Genomic DNA, 22,364 nt, shown 5'->3' with positions numbered 1-22,364 from the left:
TTTAAAAGAGTGGGCAAATAATATAATTTTGTTTTAGTTAATATTTACCAATCTATATTGATTCTGAACTACAGGAAATTAGGAGATCCAGATTGAATTAAAAAATGCTTAATATAAATAAGAAGGTGATTCTTGATTCAATACAGTGACAATGCAAGACAGATGAGTAGGCAAAGTGATAAAATCAATTAACTACAAATGTAGTAATCTGAAATGAAACAAAGTTTTGGAAATATTCAACAGATCAGGCAGTATCTGTGGAGGAAGAAAGACACTGAACATTATAAGTCAATGACCCTGAGAACTATTTAGAGTGGCATATTTGGAACATATGAAGGATATTTAAAATACTTAATTCTTGATATTTATATGTATTCAAAATATGTGTAATGCTCTGTCAGAGTGTGGTGAGCTGTTTCATTCTACTCCCTGCAGGTCCACTCTTTATTTTCTTTTGAGTATCTAACCTTAGAGAAGTTTTGATAAGATATGAGTTTCTGGGGAAAAATGTGTTCTGAGTTAAGTTCTTTATGCCTTTAAGACAGGAAATGTTGCTATAGATCATACTGAACAGACTTCTTTAAGGTATTTCTGTTAATTCTTTTGTAGCTTCTGCATTTACTTTATAATGATGAACATACTGATGGGCATGAGGATTTTGCCCTGGCTTATCTTTTCACTCTGTTTAACTTCACTTGAAGTATCAATATTTTGAAAGCCACAAATGTGATAAAAAATTATAAACATCTGCATAAATGTGATGTCATGCACAGCACCAAAATATAATAAGAAACATGACCTTAAAACAGTGTTCTGAATATGTAACTTATTGCCACACCCAATATTGCTGAAAATACCCACTACACCTCTAACTGGATATATCACACTAAAGGGATGTTTCTGAATTCAAACAACATGATTTTTTTTTAATCTAACGAATCACTGGCAATCACAATTTGAATGAAAACCCTTGATGCTCTAATGTTCATTTTATCTTGTTAGAACTCAATGTCCTGTTGAAAAGTAGGAACAGACTTAAATAATTTAGTTAAATTTCCATTAATGTGCTTTTCTCTTTTATATATGGATATAGCTTTTTCTGTGTTCAAAGCCAGAATTCTGACAACTCACAGTCTATGTATGAGTTTTCTGATCTATCCATGCAAGTTTCTTTTTCATCCTGACTGGTAGAACTTTAATAATAGACAGATTCAGTGATAATCATCACGTTTCCTTGTCTATACTTTGAGCAACAATCTCTTTCAGCATCATAGAATTTAATCACATATTTTCAAAGAAAATTAAGCCTGAGGTCTAAGTGTTAACACATTCTTGGGGACAGTGAGATAAGCAGTGAAGTGAGGTAGTCTTACTTGTATTTACTAATGATGGCGTGTGGCCAAGTGGTTAAGGTGTTCGTTTAGTGATCTGAAGGTCGCTAGTTCGAGGCTTGGCTGAGGCTGCGTGTGTGGCAAGGCACTTAACCACACATTGTTCTGCGACGACACCGGTGCCAAGGTGTATCAGCCTAATGCCCTTCCCTTGGACAACATTGGTGGCATGGAGAGGGGAGACTTGCAGCTTGAGCAACTGCTGGTCTTCCATAAAAAAAAAACCTTGCCCAGGCTTACGCCCTGGAAACTTTCCAAGGCACAAATCCATGGTCTATCGAGACTAATGGAGGCCTACACACATTCACTAATGAAATCCCTTTTTGCTGGGCAACTCCAGAAACCCAGCTGGTTAGCCCCTCACTAACAAGCCAATGGACTCAGCAGTGGGTAAACCACGTTTGTTGGACTCTGTACATCTAGGGTTGATATGACTTGGGTCCCAACAGAATGGGAGAGATCAGATGTTTCGACCACTCCCACCCCAATCTGAACAAATATGTGTAAATGCTAGCAATACACACCAAATGCTGGAGGAACTCAGCAGGTTGGGCAGCATCTATGAGAAGAAGTATAGTTGATGTTTCAGGCCGAGACCCTTCGGCAGGACTGGAGAAAAAAAAATGAGGAGTAGATTTCGGGGGGGGGGGGGGGAGAGCAGAGAGAAACCCAAATGATAGGTGAAACTGGGAGGGGGAGGGATGAAGTAAAGAGCTGGGAAGTTAATTTGTGAAAGATACGGGGCTGGAGAAGGGGGAAATCTGATGAATCTGATAGGAGAGGACAAAAGGCCATGGAAAGAAAGAAAAATGAGGAGGATTACCAGAGGGAAGTGATGGGCAGGCAAGGAGATATGGTGAGAGAATGGTGAAGGGGGGACGGCATTACCAGAAGTTCCAGAAAGAGATGTTCATGTCAGGTTGGAGGTTACCCTGACTGAATATAAGGTGTTTTTCCTCCAACCTGAGTGTGGCCTCATTCTGTCAATAGAGGAGGCCATGGATTGATGTGTTGGACTGGGAATGGGAATTGGAATTAAAATGGGTGGCCACCGGTTTGTCCTGGTGGATGGAGAATAGGTGCTCGATAAAGCTGTTTCCCAATCTACGTCGGGTCTCACCGATATAAATGCTGCCCACTTGCAATTACCGTAGATTTCGCACTACAGAGCGCACCTGATTAAAAGCCGCTGGCTCTAATTTTAGAAAGAAAATCAATTTTGTACTTGTACAGGCCGCACCGGATTTTCGGCCGCAGGTGTCCCACGTTGTAATATGAGATATTTACACAGAAAGATATTACACGTGAGGATTTTTTAACTTTTAATTAAATCCATATGGTAACATAAACAAATACATATTGCAAATGCTTTTTTTCGAACCGTGCCTGTAACGCGGCTACTTTTAAATATACATACGTATCGGTAACACAAATTACGTTGCGTATACTTTTTTACTGAACAACATTCCAATATCTCCTAACGACTGGTAAAAAATATATATACTGCAGCCTACCAGGAAAAGTTATTGATCGCCTTTAACTTAAAAGCAGCGTTCGCTCAGATCCAATGCCGCTCGCCCCCCTCCTTCCCGTTTATCGCAAACCGGTATTTCCCACAAGACGTGGCGAAACCGGGTGTGACGTCATAGCATCCCGGGATGTAGTACAGAAAACAAATATAGTTAAAACACTTCTAACTTAGAAATTACTAACAAATGAATTACTAAGCGAAAATATTATAAAGTAAATAACTGCCATAAAGGCAGCACAATGCTTTTCTTCGAGTGTTTTCCATGTTGATGAGGGTGAGTACAAATGACTGATTTACAATAATTTAATTGTGAAAGTGCGCTTGATTTATCGTACAATTTCATTGGACCTCTGTGAACTACTCATCAATTTTATTGGTCTACTGTTATGAGGCAAAATCATGCATTAGCCGCACCGTAGTAAAGGCCGCAGTGTTCAAAGCTGTTCAAAATGTGGGAAAAAAGTAGCAGCTTATAATCCGACATCTACGGTACACATCAGCAAGAAATACCAATGTATGCTGCATACAATTATAAAGAAAATATATTTACAAATTTCAGCTTTATCGAACAGTTAGTAGGAAAAAGTAAAGAAAAAAAATAAAAGGGGCCCATTACAGTTAAGCCAGTCCAAAGGTGCACATAAGTTGGTGCCCATCTTGAAGTAGTCTTTAACTCATACGCTGGACCCAAAGACTGTGTGAAAGCACACACCACCTTCCGAATGTCACTCAAAATTCATCTTGAACAAATAGGCTCCCCCATGGGAGTACTGGTCCTTCTTCCTTGTAGCTATTCATCTGCACAAAGCACCTTGTGCAACAGGGATGGCATCCTCAGCCATCTTCTCTCTTGACTTCTCCCAGCTCCCGCCATAAAGAACTTGACCCCCAACAGTGTTGTCACCAAAACCTCTCTGCCCAGCGTTCTATAGAATCTTCTCCCAATTCTACCATTGTGATTGGCTCTTACAGAACTGCTAAAATTAAATACCTACAGCATAGCAATAAAAATCTTAGCCAGGGCGTTACACTAACAGCGGAACTTGTGGTTAATGAGGAACTGTTGACCTTCTGCCAGGAAGACTTCATGACTAATGACTTGTTTCCGTGGTTAACTGGGGAACTGGGTGTGTATGTGAGGATCTGAAGTCTAATTTTGTGTAAAATATGGTTGCATCAGGAAATTTGCAGACATCTAACAGGGCTGAATGGAAACTGCTAAACTGAACGTACTCTGATGTGTAAAAAACATTGTAAGGAATGTCTCTCCATGATCATATAATAAAATAATTAAACTGAGTAATGGGGTCTAAATCTTTGTTTGCATTTAATTGGCAACAGTAATTTTCTCTGACAAATTAGATGATGGGTATGGGATTCCTTTGTTATGAGATTCCAGCAAACCCATCCCTGAGACTTGTTCTTAAGATAGAAGTCAAGATGGGACCAGGGTGCTGACCCGTGAGGCTGCTTTTAAAGAAAGGAGTCAAGACTGGGATCAGAGAAAGGGAGTCATTCCAGACTGTCTGGTGACCAGTCCCTGAGTTTGGGTAAGGAACAAGAAGGTATTAGGAAGAGGGGACAAGACGCGATAGAGAATGAAATAGTGAACATGGTATTTGGTATTTGGTTGGCAAACTAATGAGGAATTCTAGATAATAAGGTGCCAGGGTCCAGGATGTCTCTGATCGCGTCCACGATATCCTGAAGTGCGAAGGAGAACAGCTAGAGGTCATGGTACTTATTGGTACCAATGACATAGGCAGGAAAAGGGAGGAGGTCCTGAAAGCAGATTACATGGAGTTAGGAAGGAAGTTGAGAAGCAGGACCACAAAGGTAGTCATCTTGGGATTATTGTCTGTGCCAGGTGACAGTGAGTGTAAGAATAAAGTGAGGTGGAGGTAAATGCATGGCTGAGGGATTGGAGCAGGGGTCAGGGATTCAGATTGCTGGATTATTGGGACCTCTTTTGGGGCAGGAGTGACCTGTACAAAAAGGACGGGTTGCACTTGAATCCTAGAGGGACCAATATCCTGGTGGGGAAGTTTGCGAAGGCTATTGGGGAGAGTACAGGAACCATGGTGTACAAAGGCTGTTGTAAATCTAGTCAAGAAGAAAATGAAGAGCTTGTGAACTGTTCAAAAAACTAGGTAATGATAGCAACCTAGAAGATTATAAGGCTAGCAGGAGGGAGCTTATGAAAGAAATTAGGAGAGCCAGAAGGAGCCATGAGAAGGCCTTGGCAGACAGGATTAAGGAAAATCCCAAGGCATTCTACAAGTATGTGAAGAGAAAGAGGATAAGATGTGAAGGAATAAGATCTATCAAGTGTGACAGTGGAAAAGTGTGCATGGAACCAGAGGAGATAGCAGAAGTACATAATGAATACTTTGCTTCAGTATTCACTACGGAAAAGGATCTTGGTGATTGCAGGGTTGATTTACAAAGTACTGAAAAGCTTGAGCATGTAGATATTAAGGAAGAGGATGTGCTGGAGCTTTTGGAAAGCATCAAGTTGGATAAGTCACTGGGACCAGACGAGACGTAACCCAGGCTACTGTGGAAGGTGAGGAAGGAGATTGCTGAGCCTCCGGTGATGATCTTTGCATCATCAACAGGGATAGGAGAGGTTCTGGAGGATTGGATGGTTGTGGATGTTGTTCCTTTATTCAAGAAAGGGATTAGAGATAGCCCAGGAAATTATAGACCAGTGAGTCTATATGAACATTTGGAGATGCATAATATGATTAGGAAAGGTCAGCATGGCTTTGTGAAAGGCAGGTCATCCCTTATTAGCCTGATGGAATTTTTTAAGGATGTGACTTAACACATTAATGAAGGTAGAGCAGTAGATGTAGTGTATATGGATTTGAGCAAGGTATTTGACAAGGTACTCCATGCAAGGCTTATTGAGAAAGTAAGGAGGCATGGGATCCAAAGGGTATTGCTTTGTAGATCCAGAACTGACTTGCCCACATAAGGCAAAGTGTGGTTGTAGACAAGTCATATTCTGCATGGAGGTCAGTCACCAGTGGTGTAACTCAGGGATCTGTTTTGGGACCCCTACTCTTCAAGATTTTTATAAATGACCTGGATGAAGAAGTGGAGGGATAGGGTAGTAAATTTGCTGATGACACAAAGGTTGGGGGTGGAGGGTGTCAGAGGTTACAGTGGGACATTGTTTTGATGCAAAACTGGGCTGAGAAGTAGCAGATGGAGTTCAACTCAGATAAGTGTGAGGTGGTTCATTTTGGTAGGTCAAATATGATGGCAGAATATAGTATTAATGGTAAGACACTTGGTAATGTGGAGGATCAGAGGGATCTTGGGGTCAGAGTCCATAGGACACTCAAAGCTGCTGTGCAGGTTGACTATGTAGTTAGAAAAGCATGTGGTTCACTGGCCTTCATCATTGGTGGGATGGAGTTTAGGAGCCAAGAATTAATGATCCAGCTATATAGGACCCAGGTCAGACCCCACTTGGAATACTGTGCTCATTTCTGGTCACCTCACTTTATAGGAAGGACATGGAAACCATAGAAAGGGTGCAGAGGAGATTTACAAGGATATTGCCTGGATTGGGGAGCATGCTTTATGAGAATAGGTTGAGTGAACTTGACCTTTTTTCCTTGGAGTGATGGAGGATGAGAGGTGACCTGAAAGAGGTGTATAAGATGATGAGAGGCATTGATCCTGTGGATAGTCAGAGGCTTTTCCCCAGGGTTGAATTGGCTAGCAAGAGAGCAGCTCCCTGATGGAAATAATAGAGATGGCTGTGGTCGTGTCTCAGCATCGTAACCGCCAGCAGCAGAGGCAGTAAGCAACAACTGCCATAAGTGGGGCCGGGCTCAGAACTGGAGCAGGGGTTAGAACAACTTGGCTCCAGAACAGATAGGGAGGATCTAGGTGCTTCGGCGGGGTCTGGAGATGGTCCCGCTAGCAGAACTCGATCAAAGAACTCGACCCCGCCGACTCCAGATCAGGGTCAGTATCCCGTGCTGTGGTAGGAAATATGCCTATATTGAAGCCCTGGATCCTGGCTGAGGTACGAAACGTGGAAGGCAAAGCCTCCAGTCTGCTACGAAAACCAGTGATTTTTCACAGCTGATTGGTCCAGACCTGTCAAATTTTTAACCACTTGCCAGAAGACATATGGGCACTATTAAAGATGGTGTATTGGACCTCGTGACAGGGGGCAAAGGAGTCGATTTCCTGAGATTCTCAAAGGATCGCAAAGGGATTGGGCCCCGCGGCTGGGTGAAAATTGGGATGAGGATGATGATAAATCCTAATATGGAAAGTGACGAGTGTTTAGAAAGGCTGCCATTCTTGTGTGAGCTATACAGCACAGTGACCCTGGACCTTGGAGTGATCAAGGTGCAAACAGAAAAAGGGAGAGACCATTACCAGTTTCATTGTGATATTTACAGATATCTAGGAGTCCAGTGTGGGGATCCCCTCGTTGTACAGACTTTCCTGAACAGTCTCCGGTCAGAGGTAGCACCCTCCTTTAAGATGGGCCAATTTAGGATGGCAGAATAGAACACGGAAAAAAGTCATTACATTCCTTGTTAATATGGATAGAAACAGGTTATTTAAGAACCAGGGAGAGAACCAGGGAGATGAGGGAATCAGGTTGAGACCTGTCGCGTTTGTCACCCAGAGTTTGTCACTTTCCGAGAGAAACTATCCCACCCATAAGTTGGAGTTCCTGGTGTTGAAATGGGCAGTGGTGGATGAGCTGAGTGACTATCTCTACGGAGCCAAGTTTGAGGTGAGGACTGACAACAATCCACTTACTTATATCCTGACTTCGATGCTACAGGCCATCGGTGGTTGGCAGCTTTGTCGGTATATGATTTCAGCCTGAAGTATTGGCCGGGAAGTAAGAATGTTGATGCGGATGCTTTGTCATGTTGGGAGCATGGGGAACAGAAGAAGGACGAGGAGTGGGAGAGGATTCCTGCCCCTGGGGTGAAAGCCATGTGTCAGTTTGCTATCACCGTGAAGGCTAAAGAAAAGAGGAGGCCAGAGCGAGCAGGGGACCCATTGGGGGCTTCTGATGATGTCCTACCCCCCCCAGTTTACTGTGACCTGACTGCGCTGAAGACTAAACAGTTGCCGGAACTAAGTCCGGGGGAAGTGGCAGCTGCTCAGCGAGATGACCCGGGCATTGGCACTGTTTGGAGCATGGTGGAGAAGGGGGATGTGGCGTGGTCAGAGAAGAACGAAACATGCTTCAGTGCCTCCGTTATTGAGGGAATGGCCTCAGTTGAATTTGAAGAAACAAGTCTTATATCGGCTTACGTCGCCCTGGACCGACCATGGTGTTGGCAGCTGGTCCTGCCTGAGAAGTATCGGAAGACTATGTTGGAGTCCCTGCACGATGATTCTGGACATTTGGGGGTGGAGAAGACCTATGGATTGCTCAAAGGCAGGTTTTACTGGCCCAGAATAAAGGCAGAGGTCGAAGAGTATTGCAAGTCGTGCATTCTCTGCATACGCCGGAAGACGCTGCCTGTGCGGGCTGCTCCATTGTCACACTTGCAAAGTGAGGGGCCTTTGGACCTGGTGTGTATGGATTTCTTGGCAAAAGAACCCAATGCCAGCAACATGGCGAATGTCTTAGTTATCACAGACCACTACACCAGGAATGCTCAAGCATTTCCTACCAAGGATAAAAGGGTGACTATGGTGGCGAAAGTGCTATGGGAGAAGTATTTTGTGCATTATGGTCTTCCCCGGTGGATACATAGTGACCAAGGATGAGACTTTGAGAGTAAACTCATCTATGAGCTACTGGGTATGTTGGGAATTGAGAAATTGAGGACTACACCCTATCATCCGCAGGGCGATGCCCAGCCGGAGAGGTTCAATTGGATGCTGCTAGACATGCTTGGAACTCTGGAGATTAGCAAAAAGAGCTGATGGAGTAAACATATTGGGCATCTGGTTCACTGTTACAACTGTACCCAAAATGAAGCTACTGGATACTCGCCCTATTATTTGATGTTTGGGTGCGAGGCAAGGTTGCCCATTGAACTCTGTTTTGGGACAAATGAGGGTGAAATATCGCCGAAGCCCTACTTGAAGTATGCGTCTGATATGAAGGAAGAACTACAAAGAGCTTATGAGCTGGCTAGGGAGGCGGCCGCCAAGCAGAATCGGCGAAATAAGAGGTATGACCAGAAGGTGAAGTTCTCCCAACTCCTGCCAGGAGATCAAGCCCTTATAAGGAATTTGGGATGTCCTGGGAAACACAAGCTGGCTGACCACTGGGCGGGCACGCCCTATGTAGTAGAGGGTCAGATGCCAAATCTACCGGTTTCCGCGTGAGGCCCGAGGATGGGAGGGGGCCTGTCAAGATTCTCCATCAGAATCACTTGTTTTCCCTGGGGCGAGATGTACAGGTAGAGCAGGAGCGTGAGATGCCGGCTGCACCTACTACCAGGACTCTGCGTCCACGCAGGGTGGATGAAGAGCCCACACTGGGAGAGTCGGGCCCGGGCCCAGCCCCTGTGAGGAATACTGACTTGGAGGAAGATGACTCATACGATTGGTACATGCTGCCGTTCGCTGACGCCCCCGTTACGGCAGAGGAGGTGGCTCCTGGCCCTTCTCCCACTGGGTTAGATGTGGTAAGGAGGGCTAGTGGTGGGCAGTTGGGGTTACCCCAGGGCATTGGGGAGGAGGATGTGGGACCCAAGCAAGAGATGCAGAGTTCTGAGGTGCAGAGGGGTTTGGGCGACTGCTCACGGGAGGGTTCACCTCTTATTTCCCATGAGTCTCCTGTATTGTCCGAGGTGCAGGAAACAGAAGAGGGAGTGCGCAGGTCTCAGAGAAGTAGGCAACCCCCAGATCGGTTGGCCTATGTGGCACCTGGGGAACAGGGTGTGATATCTACTGTTTTGGGGAGTTATGCCACTGCTTTCTTCAGTTGGATTGGGCTGTGTGTTCTGCAGGAGGAGCTGGCAGATTATCTGAACGTCATGAGGGCATGACTTGATTCAGTGGGGGAGAATGTAGGGTTCTCAGATTATTAACTGTATGTTAACTGTTAACTGCATATATAAAATGGTTTCTCTGTAGAGTTATATAGCTCTTTAGAAGCTAATTCCATCAATAAATTTTCTATTATTTCTCTTCTTGGATCCTCACTTCCTTTATCTGTAAGTAAACTAACAGATAATTTAATAGTTAAACATACTCTGAGGATCTGGATAGAATTTAGAAAACACTTTGGTTTATTGAGATTTTCCCTTTCAAGTCCCATTTATTCTAATTTTTTTAAACCCTTCATGACTGATTTATTTTTTAATGAATGGGACAGGCTGGCATTAAATGTTTTCGGAATCTTTGTTGGAGGAATTTTTTTTTTCATTTGAGCAATTGTCAGCTAAATATAGCTTAACCAAAACTCACTTTTTTTAGATATTTACAAATCAGAGACTTTAAGATCTCAATTATGCACATTTCAATTAAGCTCAGTTAAGAACTTACTAGACAGCTTTTCATAATGGTTCTATATCTAATATTTATGTTATTTTACTGGAGATGAGAAATGTTCCTTTAAACAAATTTAAGAATCTCTGGGAACAAGAATTACAGACATCAATATCTGAGGAAGCTTGGAATGAAATTCTTAAATTGGTTAATACTTCATCACTGTGCGCTTGACAGTCCCTCATACAATTTAAGGTGGTACATAGAGCTTATATGACCAAGGATAAGATATCTAATTTTTATTCAGATATATCTCCCTACTGTGACAGATGTAGTAATGGAGAAGCTTCATTAATTCATATGTTTTGGACTTGTCTGAATCTTGAAAAATATTGGAAGGAAGTCTTTCAAACTTTTTCCTTACTTTTTAAAGTCAATTTTAAGCCTAACATTTTGACGGCCCTATTCAGAATTGTTGCTGGACAAGATATTAAGCTGAAGGCATCTGATTTACATATTTTGGCCTTCAGCTCTCTTATAGCTAGGAGGGCGCTTTTATTTAAATGGAAAGATGCTTTTCCTGCTACTCATGCTCAATGGTCATGCAACGTTATGTCACGTTTAGGTTTAGAGATTTGTTGTTCAATTTCTGAATCTTGGCAAGACTTCCAAACATTGAGGGGACCTTTTCTGAATTACTTTCAAAACCTTCAATTCATTGCTTAAACTCAGATGTTGGCTATTATTAATTCTTATTACATGAGAAGGTATTTTACCTTTTCTCCTTAATAAACAACTTTAGTCTTGGTAAGGGTTAGATTCTTTTTTTGTAATAAATTAGTATATTTTAATATAACTATTGATTTACTTACATGAATATGTGGTAATGAGATTGTTATTATGAACAGATTTAATGTAATTAATAGTTAAAACATCCTTTTTGACTTTTATATACACTTTCTCGTACTCTGTACTCTATGTAGAAACTAATAAAAATATTAGAAAAGAAAGGAAAGGCCAGGTGATGCAAATTTTAAAGCTTTATATATACCCTGACTCCTCAAACCTTGTCCCAACAATCAGCAGCCATGGGCTCCTCTAAGCAGCTGCCTAGCACTCTGAAAATTAAAATAAATGATGCCCACAAAGCAGAAGGCTACATGAACATAGCAAAGCATTTTCAGGTAGTCGTTTCCTCAGTTCATAATGTATTAAGAAATTGCAGTTAACAGGAGTGGTGGAGGTCAAGTTGAGGTTTGGAAGACCAAGGAAAGTTTCCGAGAGAACTGCTCGTAGGATTGCTAGAAAGGCAAATCAACACACCTGCCCCCCCCCCCCCCCCCATTGACTGCAAAAGACCTTCAGGAAGATTTAGCAGACTCTGGAGTGGTGGTGCACTGTTCTACTGTGCAGCAACACTTGCACAAATATGACCTTCATGGAAGAGTCATCAGAAGAAAACCTTTCCTACATCCTCACCACAAAATTCAGCATCATAAGTTTGCAAAGGAACATTTAAACAAGCCTGATGCATTTTGGAAACAAGTCCTATGGACTGACAAAGTTAAAATAGAACTTTATGGCCACAATGAGCAAAAGTATGTTTGGAGAAAAGAGAGTGCAGAATTTCATGAAATAAACACCTCTCCAACTGTTAAGCACGGGGGTGGATCAATAATGCTTTGGGCTTGTGTTGCAGCCAATGGCATGGAGAACATTTCACTGGTGGAGGGAAGAATGAATTCAATTAAATACCTGCAAATTCTGGAAGCAAACATCACACCATCTGTAAAAAAGCTGTAGATGAAAAGAGGATGACTTCTACAACAGGATAATGATCCTAAACACACCTCAAAATCCAAACCTTGAGGACTACCTCAAGAGGCGCAAGCTGAAGGTTTTACCATGACCCTCACAGTCCCCTGACCTAAACATCATCGAAAATCTGTGGATAGACCTCAAAAGAGCAGTGCATGCAAGACAGCCCAGGAATCTCACAGAACTAGAAGCCTTTTGCAAGGAAGAATGGGCAAAAATCCCCCAAACAAGAGCTGAAAGACTCTTAGCTGGCTAGAGTAAGTGTTTAAAAGTTGTGATTCTTGCCAAAGGGGGTGTTAATAAGTACTGACCATGGAGGGTGCCCAATCTTTTGCTTTGGGCCCTTTACCTTTGTTATTTTGAAACTGTAAAAGATGGAAATAAAAAAAAAGGTAATCTTACTTAAAATATTAAAGAAATGTGTCATCTTTAACTTTATGCCTTTTGGAAATCAGGTGATCTTGTACTCGCTTAGCTATTCATTGTGAGAGAAATTTTGACTGGGGTGCCAAAACTTTTGCATGCCACTGTATACTGACATGGATAAGGAATAGCTGACAGGCAGGAGGCAGTGAGTGGGAATAAAAGGGGGCCCTTTATGGTTGGCTACCAGTGACTAGTGGTGTTCCTCAGAGATCAGTATTGAGACCACTGCTTTTTACATTGCTTGTCAATGATTTAGATAACGGAATCGATGCCTTTGTGGCACAGTTTGTGAATGATAGAGGGAGGTGTAGGTGGTGCTGAGGAAGCAATTCCACTGCAGCAGGACTTGGAGAAATTAGAATAGGCAAAAACATTGCAGGTGGAATAGTGTTAGGAAAAGTATGATAATGCTTTTTGGTAAAAGGAACAATAGTGCAGAGTATTATCTAAATGGGAGAAGGTTCAAACATCTGTGATGCAAAGGGACTTAAGAATCCTCGTGCAAGGCTCCCAGAATGTTAATTTACAGGCTGTGGTAAAGGAAACAAATGCAATGTTGACATTTATTTCAAGGGGAATAGAATATAAAAGCAAGGAGATAATGCTGAGCCTTTTTAAGACACTAGTCAGGCCATACTTGGAGTATTGTCAGAAAAGATGTGTTGTCATTGGACAGAGTCCAGAGGAAGTTCACGAGGATGATTCCTGGTATGAAGGCATTGACATATGATGAGCGTTTGGCAGCTTTGGCCCTGTACTCACTGGAATTCAGAAGAATGTATGAAGATCTCTTTGAAACCTACCGAATGTGTAAATGACTATATAGGATGTTTCCTATGGTGGGGGTATCCAGAACTAGAGGGCACAGCCTCAAAACTGTGGGCAACCCTTTAGAACAGAGGTAAAGAGGATTTTTTTTGCCAGAGAGTAGATCTGAGGAATGCCCTGCCATAGACTACAGTGGAGGTCAAGTCCTTGTGTATATTTAATCATTTCGTGATGTGTCAGGGCAACAAAGGACATGGTGAGAAGGCAGGTGTATGGGATTGAGTGTGATCCAGGATCAGCCATGATGGATTGGCAGAGCAGACTCGATGGGCTGAATGGCCTAATTCTGCTCCTATGTATTCTGGACTCAGAATGAAAAATAGTGAGTCCTTCAGAGGGTCGGCTCCTTTTACTATGTGAACCCCCTTTGGGACCTGTTATGAGTGATGAACAGACCTGATGGACAATGGGGTGAAGGGTTAACCATTCCCAACCCCCCTCCCAAGAACCACGAACTATTACTGTTGTTATGTTGACCATGAGAAAGAGAGACGGAAAACAGGCAAGAACATCTGCGACAGGTAAGAGAGAGGGGGAAATTGCTGATTAACTGTATTGTGACTCTTTTTTGAATTATTTACTGTTTCGCAGCAAGGACAATAGTTTGCTCAATAACATTCCTCAGTGGACTGAAGGAGTGGCCTGATTTGATGGACACAGTCATTCAGGATTGATGGATAGCTGAGACCCCGTGAGTAGGGATAAAAGACAGGTCTGGAGAGACACCCTCCAGACACGCCAGTGGACACTGATTGAGTGTTGGAACCCACAAGAAAGGTGTGGGCTTTGAAGACCGAACCAGGAGGTCGGTCATTAAGGCTATCAGTGTAAAAGCAGGGCCGGTGGGGGCTTGTGTGCGTGTCCACTCATGCCAGAGTGACGAGTCCACCACAGAAGGACAGAGAGGTCATAACTGAATGACCACCCCAATACCATGGATTAAGACAGCAAAGGAAGGTTTGGGCTACTGTAGCTGTTACATCTCACTGGCTCGCTCTCTCCCTCTCTCTCTCCAAAGATTACAATACATTAACCATAACTACATCAGGATTCATGAACTGAACTGAACTTTATACTTTTCTATGACAATTCATTTACCCCTAGACATCGATAGAGCTTGTTTATTATTGATTATTATTATTCCTACACTTTTAGGTTTATTACTGCTAACTTGTTTTATATGTATATTTGCATTATTGATATGGTTTTGCTTATTTTTGTTAATAAACACCTCTAGTTTGGTACCACCAGACTACAACGGATTCTTCTTTCTCTGCTGGTCTGACACCCAGTTACGGGGTACGTAACAGACCCAATAGGATGGGCGATACAGTCGGCAAAGATCAGACTTTCAGAAAACCCCCCGAAGAAGAGGACCGTGGAAGAAAATTAAGCCCGAGGACTAAGGGTTAACAGAATCATTGGGATAATGTGATAAGAAGTAGAGTGGGTCTGTTTTACCTGTGCTAACAAACAACAGATCTTGTAATTAATGATGAACCTTTGAATTTTGCCCGGAAGGCCTCATGATTAGGCGCTTGCTTTCGTGGTTGTAGGGTGTTTATGTGGGGCTGATAACGAGCAACGCTGAACGGAAACTTGTGACCTCTGCAAACTGCTAAATTGTACATCCTCTTATGTATAAAATGCTTATGCTTGCTTAGGCAGAGGCGTAGACCTTGTAAGGAACGGCTCTCTGTGATCACGTAAAGTAATTAAATGGACTACCGGGGTATGTCTTTGTTAAACTCTAGTTGAAGACACTAATTTTCTGACACATGAATCATCAAAGACCAGACTTCTGAGATCAATTCCTTTTGTAGTGTGTAAACAACCATTAATACTGCCCGCTAAGAATCCTAAATGAAAGAATACAGGTTACAGAATATTGAGTGCAGGTTTGTCTGACAGATGAGACATGAAGAGTCAAGCAGCATAGAAAAAGGCTTTTTCGCCCAACTGGTCCACGCTGACCAAGCTGCCCATCCAAGCTAGCCTCATTTGTCCATATTTTACCCAAAACCCTCTAAACCTTTTCTTACCACATATTTAGCCGTCAGCGCTGTCCATCCGTAAACCATTTTTCTAGACTATCCCAGTCCTGCTTAGCTAACTATGCCCTGAGTAAATGCACTTTAATCCAGCATCCTTTCCTTGCTCTGCCATGCTGGCGCCTGTCTTCTCCTCCAGCTCAAGTGCAGCAAGTCCCACATGAACCATTTTTGCACTAGAACAGATCGCAATATTCCAAAAATCTAAATCCCTGCCCATGAAGCTAAATTCCTTAGCCATGCATTCATCTGCCATACGGTTCTATTATTTTCTTTGGAATTCAAATGCTTGTCCAGACGTTTATTAAATGCTTTGAGAGTGCCTGCTGAGTGGCATTCCACATTACAATCACCCTCTGAAAAAAAATCTTCCTCAGATATCCTCTAAATCTCACAAATCTACGCATGCTGTCATGTACCTTTTGTCGGGTCTTATAACAAAGAACCAAAAAAAAGTTTGATTTGTTTCGATAATTGGGAAGAAGCGGCCAAAAGGCATCAACTGCCAAAAGCGAAACCCAAGATGGAGGAGACAAAACTACAAAATAAAAATGCAAGGAGATCCACCTCGCCCTCTCACTCTTTCTCTGCCTGCGGGTCGCTGCTAAGATTCGAGATGGCGGGCCGCCTGAAGATCCTATTATGGAAATAACAATGTTTAGCATGGCCGCATCACAACATAGAGCCCGACAGCAACAATGACGAATACAATATCCTCAGTCCCATCGCGGGAAACAGCTTCTCTCATATGAACAGACTCGCCCACACAGAGCCTCGAGCACAGCGGGCTCTTCCGTTCCCATGGAACCGGAGGCGTCATCACCTGTGGACGTTCCAAAGGGTCCAGGGGTATAAACCCGGTCAAGAACAAATAGTGAACTGCAAAGGCATCGGACAGCACAGGACAGCGACGGTGAAGATAATCAACCCGACGGTACGACCGACATACTGACATCCCGAGTAATGGTAGGAAGTGTACCAATTCTCGAGCCCTGGACTCCAGCAGAGTTTAGGACTATGATCAGTGAAGCCCCTAACCCAACAAGAAGCCCACAGCTTTGCACCATTGTCTGGTACGGACATGAGATGTTTAACTCTTCGCCAGGAGACGTGCAGGCTCTCTTGTGAGCCGCTTAAGGCACCGCCTGGTCAAGCATCAAACAACAATTCGCTGTACCCTGGGGAACAGATAGCGATTGGGCCCCAAACGATGGGGAAAGTGCAACGGGCAGCTTTGGCAGGCCGACATGGTTAGAAAAGACAAGAGAGATCATCTTAGCGGGAGCCAAACAGCATAGTGATTCTGAGGAGGTCACTAGGTGCCAACAGAAAAGGGGTGAGCCCAGAACAGATTTAATTTCCTGGTTTAGAGATGCGTGCGTAAATTGTGCTGGATAGCGCTGGAACCAAATGGATGTTCAGCTGTGCAAACGTTTCTAAATTGTCCGAGACCGGGGTGGCGTATTCATTCAACCTGGCTAACCTGCAGTGGCAGAATCGGACATAGGATCAAATAATAGCTGTCCTTGTAAATACGGAACGTTTTGGATTGTTGAAAAGTACTGGAGAAGCCTTTCTAATACACTCCTAGAAGACCCAATAGCCGAAATATGAACACACACAAAATGCTGGTGGAACACAGCAGGCCAGGCAGCATCTATAGGGAGAAGCGCTGTCGAAGTTTCGGGCCGAGAAGCAAAGGGACGGTGTGTGCAGCAGGATAGAGGAAAGGCTGATATGGGAAACTACTGAAAGGGTGGCGATGAAGGTAGAAGGGGAAATAGAGGGGTAGAAGTCAGGATGTACGTAGAGATTGTGGGAAAAAAAGGATACTGGGCATGCGAGTGTCGTACACGATTGGAGGGGATTGAAGGCAGGGAGATCGCAAAGAAGACAGGACAGAAGGAGAGAGAGGGGCCCGTTAGCCTCACGTACCCTTTTTTCAGAATCAGCAGTAGTGGGGCCACCAGCAGTGGGCAATTCAAGCAGCAATAATCAGCCTTTCTAATACACTCCGAGAAGACCCAATAGCCGAAATATGAACACACACAAAATTCTGGTGGAACACAGCAGGCCAGGCAGCATCTATAGGGAGAAGCGCTGTCGACGTTTCGACGTCTGGACAGGGAACTTCTTGATGAGATTAATTGCAATTTAAGAATTGTTACTAAAATTACATTGGATCGTAGTCTTTCGGTTTCATAATAAATATCGACAAGCCACGACTCTCGCAGGGGTTTATCAAAGCATACAGTCCATGGGTCGAATCTTTTTAAACCCTGAACTACGATTATAACCTTCTCCGTTTTTTTCCATAGAAGGAGAGAAGTGTGTCAAAACTGTGGGGATAGCCGGAATCCCCATGATGGAGCCCTGTCCGAACCTGTAAATGTTGAACTGGGAGAACACACAGTAGAAGAGTCATTAACGGTAGCTCAAAACTCACCCGTCAAATTGTTAGGTCGAAAAGCCTTGTGCAACTTAAATGCCAGGACCCACTGCACCTCTGAAGCCGAAACCAAAGTTATTCAGCTTCACGCAATGCTTTAGCAAGCTGAAGCCCGAAACGAATCGTCCACCCTTATACGTTTGTAGTTGCAGTTAGAGGGGAATTTCCCGGAAAGGGACACGATAAGCCTTAATTGTAAACGAAACTAGACAGGAAACTTCTTGATGAGATTAATTGCACTTGAAGAATTGTTAATAAAATTACGTTGGATCGTAGTCTTTCGGTTTCATCATAAATATCGACAAACCACGACTCTCGCAGGGGTTTATCAAAGCATACAGTCCATGGGTCGAATCTTTTTTAACCCTGAACTACGATTATAACCTTCTCCGTTTTTTTCCATAGAAGGAGAGAAGTGTGTCAAAACTGTGGGGATAGCCGGAATCCCCATGATGGAGCCCTGTCCGAACCTGTAAATGTTGAACTGGGAGAACACACAGTAGAAGAGTCATTAACGGTAGCTCAAAACTCACCCGTCAAATTGTTAGGTCGAAAAGCCTTGTGCAACTTAAATGCCAGGACCCACTGCACCTCTGAAGCCGAAACCAAAGTTATTCAGCTTCACGCAATGCTTTAGCAAGCTGACGCCCGAAACGAATCGTCCACCCTTATACGTTTGTAGTTGCAGTTAGAGGGGAATTTCCCGGAAAGGGACACGATAAGCCTTAATCGTAAACGAAACTAGGCAGGAAACTTCTTGATGAGATTAATTGCACGAAGAATTGTTACTAGAATTACATTGGATCGTAGTCTTTCGGTTTCATCATAAATATCGACAAACCACGACTCTCGCAGGGGTTTATCAAAGCATACAGTCCATGGGTCGAATCTTTTTTAACCCTGAACTACGATTATAACCTTCTCCGTTTTTTTCCATAGAAGGAGAGAAGTGTGTCAAAACTGTGGGGATAGCCGGAATCCCCATGATGGAGCCCTGTCCGAACCTGTAAATGTTGAACTGGGAGAACACACAGTAGAAGAGTCATTAACGGTAGCTCAAAACTCACCCGTCAAATTGTTAGGTCGAAAAGCCTTGTGCAACTTAAATGCCAGGACCCACTGCACCTCTGAAGCCGAAACCAAAGTTATTCAGCTTCACGCAATGCTTTAGCAAGCTGACGCCCGAAACGAATCGTCCACCCTTATACGTTTGTAGTTGCAGTTAGAGGGGAATTTCCCGGAAAGGGACACGATAAGCCTTAATCGTAAACGAAACTAGGCAGGAAACTTCTTGATGAGATTAATTGCACGAAGAATTGTTACTAGAATTACATTGGATCGTAGTCTTTCGGTTTCATCATAAATATCGACAAGCCACGACTCTCGCAGGGGTTTATCAGAGCATACAGTCCATGGGTCGAATCTTTTTTAACCCTGAACCCTGATTATAACCTTCCCCGTTTTTTTTTCATAGAAGGAGAGTATTCCGCACATCGTGTCTTTGGGAATAAAACCCACGTCAAACCTGAAGACCTGGGTCCGATGGTAAAACGATTAAGGGAGGGAACCCAGGACTCCTTTTCACAGGCATAATTTATCTTAGTCCGGATACTGGAGCGACAGTAGTAGACCCTTACAGGATCCCTGTTTTTTTTTAAACGTGATAACACACCCCCTCCTCTCCAGTATGATCTTCCACTAAAGAGACGTAGACCCGCCCCCATGGACATTGCGTAAGAATCGTATGGGTATTTACGGCACACCGCCGAGTCACAAGAGAAACGTGAGAATCCTCACCATTCGTCAGTACCGTTTATCTCCTGAAGCTGTTAACGCTATTAAACCAGTTATCAAGTCTCTTACAACAAGGAGTGCTACGCACGGCGCAAATCCCTTGCAATAACCCATATTGCCAATCCCCGACACCGAACAGACCGGCCGAATGGCGGTTTGTGCAGGATTGGAAGGCTGCCAATCAGATAGTACAGCCCATTTCCCCTGTTGCACCGGACACAAAATTTCAGCCTCAATACCATCTGAACCTCGATGGTGCACGGTGATGGACCTCTGCTCCGCCGCCTTCTCGATCCCTCTGTACGGGGACAGTCAATATGGGTTCGCCTTTACGTATAACTGACAGCAATATACCTGGACGAGGTTGCCTCAGGTGTATATACTGAGAGTCCACTGGTTTATGTAGCTGCCGTACGAGACAAGTTGAGTACGTTACAGTTGCCAGGCATTAGTGTAATTGATGCTAACGATCTGCTGCTGGCCTCCAAGACACTGGCAGATTGCCGTAAGACTGATACTGCCAAACCACCTGTGAACCGATGGACCGAGCCGAGCCTCATTCTCTAAGCTATAGTTTCGCCATGCAACTGTTACCCATTTGGTCTATATTGTGCAACAAGGCACCAGAAGACTTGGTCCTGAACGCGTGTCCGCAATCGCACAGTCTCCTGGACCAGAAAATAAGAAGTAGATGTTTGCATTCCTTGGAATGACAAATTACTGACACTGGGCTCCGGAATACAGAGACTTTGATGCTGTGTTAACGAACAGTTGCACTACGGGACGCACCATCTCAAATCCAACTGAAACCCAATTGGAACAGCCACAAGATGCTCCGAAGGCCCTGGGCATTCCTGACTACTCTAAATCCTTCCAGTCACATTCTAATGAAAAGGAGGCATTTGCTGACTCGGGAACATGGTGGCTCGAAGAGTCCGGTGGCACATTTCTCCACTCGGTGATGCGTGGTTTGCCTACGAGCTGTGGCGGCAACAGCAGTGATGGTTAAAAGGCAACGCCTGTAATATTGAACAATTCCTGCACAGTATTGACTCCTCACGCTGTGATAATGCTACTCCTCAATTCCGCGGCTACACCACACTTGACAGCATCAAGGCGAACAGGGCAACGCTGTGAATATCTATACAGATTCACGATATGCTTTTGTGATTTCGGTACCCCGGGGCAATAGAGGATTTATTATCTCTTCCGGGAGACCTTTACAGCACGTCCAATTAATAAAGAATTTACTGCAGACCATTCCACTGCCCCAACAGGCTGCTGTGATTAAGTGTGAAGCCCCATTCTGACAGCTCAGACCCAAATGCACAAGGTAACACTGACGCTGATGCAGCGGCCAAAACAGCAGCCACCTCCCCTGGAGTACAGTAGTGATGGTTTCTACGTGCTTCCTGCAAACTGTATCTGAAATTACTGCCTTTGAATCTTTGTTAGCAGCACAAAAGGCGGCTAGTGCAGCAACACATATGGAAAAATAAAAAATGCACCCGCGAAAATAATGGGCTGCGCCTGCACCCTGACTGACGTCCCGTCTGTCCTCGTAGCCTCTTACATGCCCTTGGTAGAATAGCGCAATAGCCAAGGACATGTAGGAAAAAGAAGGGTAACACAAACAGTTGTTTGCTCAGGGCTAGCAGTACCAGTAGAAGAGTTGGTTAGAACTTGTGATATTTGCCAAAGAAACAATCGAGGGAAGTCTCCCGCCAAATTTGACTATTTGCCCACCACAAGACACCATTTATGAATCTGCAAATAGACTCTGTACATGTACGAGGAAGTGTGTGTGGGGGGGGGGGGGAGAGGGGGTTATAATTAGTATCAGTATCTGATAGTTATTGTGAAAATGTTTTCAAAATCAGTAGAAGCATTTGCTAGCCTATGTCATAAGGTGGGCGCTGGGAGTAGACCCAAATACAAGACACAGACACTGAAGTACTAGGAACTGGACTGGACTAGAGTTAGGGATGGGACAGGACACAGACTAGAAGCTGGGACAGGACACAGACTTGGGCTAGGACTTTGGCTGGGAAAACAGGACCAGGGCAAGGAACTGGGAACTAGGAGCCTGGGCTTGGACTCCAAGCCAGAGACTGGACAAGGAACCAGAACTTGGGTCTTGACTCAGGCTCAGACCCCAGAACTAGGCGAGGACATGACATGGCAACAACACTGGACATGCCCTGCTCCTGAGAGCAGGAGCACAGAGCCCAGACCCCTCCTTAGGAACAGGACTTGGGGATAGGGCTCTACATAGAGTCAGGAACCCTCCTAGGGAGGAGGACATAGGGCCAGGACTCATACACAGAACAGAGAGACAGTTCCTAACACTAGGTAGCAGCAAACAGCCAGACCTACCTAGCAAAGGCAAGGACACAGAGACAGTTCCAAACAACAATAGACAGTTCCTTATCTAGACACAGCAAGGTCCAGTCTTGCTCCAGCAGTTGAACTTGACAGCAATAGAGGCAAGGTTGCAGGCAAAGGGTTCAGTGGGGAGGGAACAGTCCAGCAAATGAAGCTCTCTCTGTCTTGTTTTACGGCGGTTGGCACCCAGCTTAATGGTGCATTACTGCCACCTTCTGCTCCAGAGTGTGCGATAGACTCACATATAA

The 22,364-nt window shown here is 44.0% G+C and overlaps 1 protein-coding gene across 4 annotated transcripts in view; it reads right to left on the bottom strand.

Moving 5' to 3' along the window:
• The window catches only part of LOC140732296 (phthioceranic/hydroxyphthioceranic acid synthase-like), a 102,060-nt gene extending 82,554 nt beyond the window's left edge, over positions 1-19,506 (bottom strand). For all 4 annotated transcript variants that reach the window (XM_073054717.1, XM_073054716.1, XM_073054718.1 and 1 more), the window contains exon 1: positions 17,935-19,506. The gene's annotated coding sequence lies outside the window, so the exon portion shown is untranslated. The remainder of the gene's footprint in view (positions 1-17,934) is intronic.
• Positions 19,507-22,364: the final 2,858 nt, after the last annotated feature.

Source organism: Hemitrygon akajei, chromosome 8 (assembly GCF_048418815.1).
Source record: "Hemitrygon akajei chromosome 8, sHemAka1.3, whole genome shotgun sequence".
Lineage (NCBI taxonomy): Eukaryota > Metazoa > Chordata > Chondrichthyes > Myliobatiformes > Dasyatidae > Hemitrygon > Hemitrygon akajei.
This window is presented reverse-complemented; position numbering and strand designations above follow the sequence as displayed.